This window comes from Lissotriton vulgaris, chromosome 5 (assembly GCF_964263255.1).
Source record: "Lissotriton vulgaris chromosome 5, aLisVul1.2, whole genome shotgun sequence".
NCBI lineage: Eukaryota > Metazoa > Chordata > Amphibia > Caudata > Salamandridae > Lissotriton > Lissotriton vulgaris.
In genome coordinates, this window is record NC_141693.1 from 61,374,544 (window position 1) to 61,378,275 (window position 3,732).

Sequence of the window (3,732 nt, forward strand, 5' to 3'; positions counted from 1 at the left end):
TAAAGCCTCCCTGAATCCGAGTTACATACAGGGTTCACGTGACAACTGTCTTGCGTCTGAGGTCATTAATAATATCCCTGTTGTTGGGCGGGGCAGGAATGGTTTCTAACGTCATGTTTAAAAACAATCACTTTCAATAAGTACTTCTCAGCGCAGCGCTATAATGTGCATATTAATGTCAAAGCTCCGCGTGTGAAAGAAATACTCTTTATTGAATTTTACAAAGACTTTATCATATGTTACATGATGTCTGCTGCATAATTCACACAGAAAACATTTCCTGCCCTTGTTTTAAAAAATGTACAAGGAAAAGAGATACGTAGCAGTCAGTTTCACGTGAGGCTTCTGGGTGTCATGGCAACATGTGGGAGGGTCGTTGTGAAGAAGATTCTTTGGAATGTTGGTGTTTGAAGATTCTTTGAACTGTAGATGACAGTTGGGGGGGAGAGGGGGGGTCACTCTCACACCAGCCTCAGCTCCGCTCCTTGATAGAGACAGAAGTACGGGAAGAGCCTCTGTGTGAAGGGGGCCTGCGGGAAGGAGTAGAGAAGCTCCATGGAGTCAGCATTGTACGGGGACAGCCACCCCCCCTCGTAGTCCAGATACACCCCCAGCTTCAGGGGCTTCTCACGAGGGGTCAGAGGGGTTGCAGGGGAGGTGAGAGCCGTGTACTGATCCCCCCACCGCTGCACAGCCCAGACTCCCCCCTCAGGTGACCGTGTGAAGAAGCCCTTTCTGTTCACAGACTCCGCTGCGACCCCCACATGCCACCCCCCCCCCCCTCCTGCAGCAGCTGCACCTCCCAGTAATGTCTGCCGGAGGTGAACCCCTCGCTCCCCAGCACACAGCCCCAGTGGGTGAATCTCTTGGGGGTGTCCGGGAGGGTCCATACTGTGCCCGTCCCTCTCACTCGTCTCCCCCCCTCGGACAGGAGGAGCCGAGGATGAGCCGTGTCAGGATCCAGAGTCACCATCACTGCAGAGAAGAGATTCACAATTAGAGATCTAATGACACAAATAAAGGCTGTAATTACTGCTTCTGTTTTACATATGATTAATTTACACCACATCTGGAAGGAGCACAGAGCGCTAGAGAGAAAAAATGAAACCCACGCAAGCAGAGGCTACAACAAAACAAGAAGGGGGGTACCTTTTATAGTTTACTTTTGGGAAACCGAATAAAGTTTATTTGATTGATTGATTGATTGATTGAACAAGAAGGGGATTTCCTTCAATTATAGCAGAGGTTCAAACTACCAGCAAAATAGTACAGGGGGAAATCGAGAGGAAATGTGTTTTATTTTTAAAGAATCCAGTGACTGCTTTACTTACATATCACAACAAGGCACGTGGATTACAAGCCTGCTACGTGCATTTTAACCTGGTCACCGATAGGCTCCCCCATACACAATAATCCTACAAATGCCACCCACGGAGCCAGCGTGGATGCGCGGCTAACCAGACGCCACAACACATTAGAGTTTCAGTAACATGCTGAGTTTGGATGCACCGCCCTTTTCGGTTGGTCCCCAGTATTGGGAATATCTCCCATCCCAGTTGACATCTCTCATTTCATCACCCACTAATACACTGAGGGTATGTTTGCAGATAGATGATAGAAAGAATCCGGTATGCGACATCAAGTCCAAACTCAGAGAGGTGCATATACAACAACCCTGCCCCACCCCATCTCGCACTAATGGGCTCATTTGAGAAGTGCACACCGGGGTGGCGTTTGCTCCACTTGCCCCCTTGCGGAAAGAACCTTGCCGCTCTTGCTGATGAAAATGCGTCAGCGCGTCATGATCACAGGTCAGCGGCGGCAGAGGGTGAGGGGTCACTGGAAGGGCAAGGAAGGGGCTGAATGGGTGCGAAAAATACATAGATTAAAGCACGTTAAGAACCTTTGAACTGGTATTATTCAGAGGCGATTAGAGAGTTTATGAGTACAACATTATCCACAAGGAAGCAAGGAGACTATCAGATTTATAGCATGTGCTCATGGCATCATTTATATAGACAATTTGGGGAAAAAGGCAAAGAAAGACAATTGGCAGCACTGTCATACATAAATACAATTATTGAGAGCAATCCAAATTGCACGTGGTGCTCGTGGTGTGTGAGCTAAAACCAAGGTAGCAACGCAGGTGACAATGTGAACAGCGTGGGCGGCGCAAGGTGCCATAAATCTAATAGAGTCTCCTTGCTTCCTTGTGGATAATGTTGTACTCATATCCTCTCTAATCGCCTCTGAATAATACCAGTTGGGATATCATATGTTCTTATCACATTCTACCCCAATCCAAACACGGTTGACGGGTTTGTGCTCTAAGCATGGGCGGAAAATCCGTTTCGCTTGCGGATTTTGCGGATTTTCGGTAAATTCGCAATCCGCGAGATTCGCGAATCTCCCGCAAAATCCGCAAATCCGCGAGCAGCGGATTTTGCTCGCACTGCTCGCACTGTTCGCGTGAGTTCGCGGCTTCCCAGTACAACTTCGCGCCCCGCGAATAAGTGCAAAATTGCAGAAATACGATCTTAGCAAAACTGAAACTACTTACCAGGTTCAAAAGTTCAGGCTCATCATTAGTAGCCATTTCCTGTAGTGCTTCCTGAGGGGCCCCTCCAGAGTTCAGTTGCCAGTTGCAACTATTATGTGACCCTGCTCTGAACCTCAGAATAGTTACACATATGCCACAAAGGTCCTGAATTACAGCTAAGGGAGACAAGCAGGAGCCAGGCTGGCAGTTCAAATCCATTAATCAGCCCCTAATTCATTATTGTCAGTTGGGGCAGGGCAGGTGTTGTAACTAATTTTGCAACAATGAAAGCACTTAGCAAGTGCAAAAGATCACTAATCAGGAAGCACTAAGGAAGCAGGTGCCAGCTAAAAAAATATTCTGTGACACATTAATCAGCCCCAAATTAATTCAGGTCACTTGAGGCAGGGAAGGTGTGCTTGCGTTGCCACAATAATGTAGACTGACTGGACAACCAGAGGGTGCTGTGATGAAACAGAGGGTGGCATGGGTGGGCCAGAGGGTGGCATGAGTAGTTAGAGAGTGACAGTGGTGACAGAGAGTGGCAGTGATGAAGAAGAGTGTCCCAAACAGGCTGGACACGTAGAAACAACAAGTTCGCGAAACTTGCGACCCGACAGGTTAGTTCGCAATTTGCGACATTGTACAAAACCCTCGCGAACTGGCAGAAACCCGCGCAAACACACAAAAAAAAAATCCGCAAATTCGCGAGAATTCGCGGATTTTGCGGATTGCGAGTTCGCAAATCCGCAAAATTCGCGAACGCGAGATTCGCAAAATTCGCCCATGCTTATTGTGCTCCTGTTTTTGATACAAGAACGTTTGAAAGCACTTTAAACAAAACCGCTCGACCCAAGTGAAGGGCTGAATGGGTGCTAAAAATAAACCAATTGCAGCACGTTAAGAACGGTTCAAAGCACTTTAAACAAAACCGCTCGATCCAAGGGAGGGGCTGAATCGGTGCTAAATATACATCGATTGCAGCACGTTAAGAACAGTTGAAAGCACTTTAAACAAAACCGCTCGACCCAAGGGAGGGGCTGAATCGGTGCTAAATATACATCGATTGCAGCACGTTAAGAACAGTTGAAAGCACTTTAAACAACACTGCTCGAGCCAAGGGAAGGGCTGAATGGGTGCTAAAAATACACTGATTACAGCATGTTAAGAACGGTTGAAAGCACTTTAAATAA

The 3,732-nt window shown here is 47.3% G+C and overlaps 1 pseudogene; it reads right to left on the reverse strand.

Annotated features, from left to right (window-relative positions):
* Positions 1-329: 329 nt before the first annotated feature.
* On the reverse strand, positions 330-973 carry LOC147710162 (E3 ubiquitin-protein ligase TRIM39 pseudogene; annotated as a pseudogene).
* Positions 974-3,732: the final 2,759 nt, after the last annotated feature.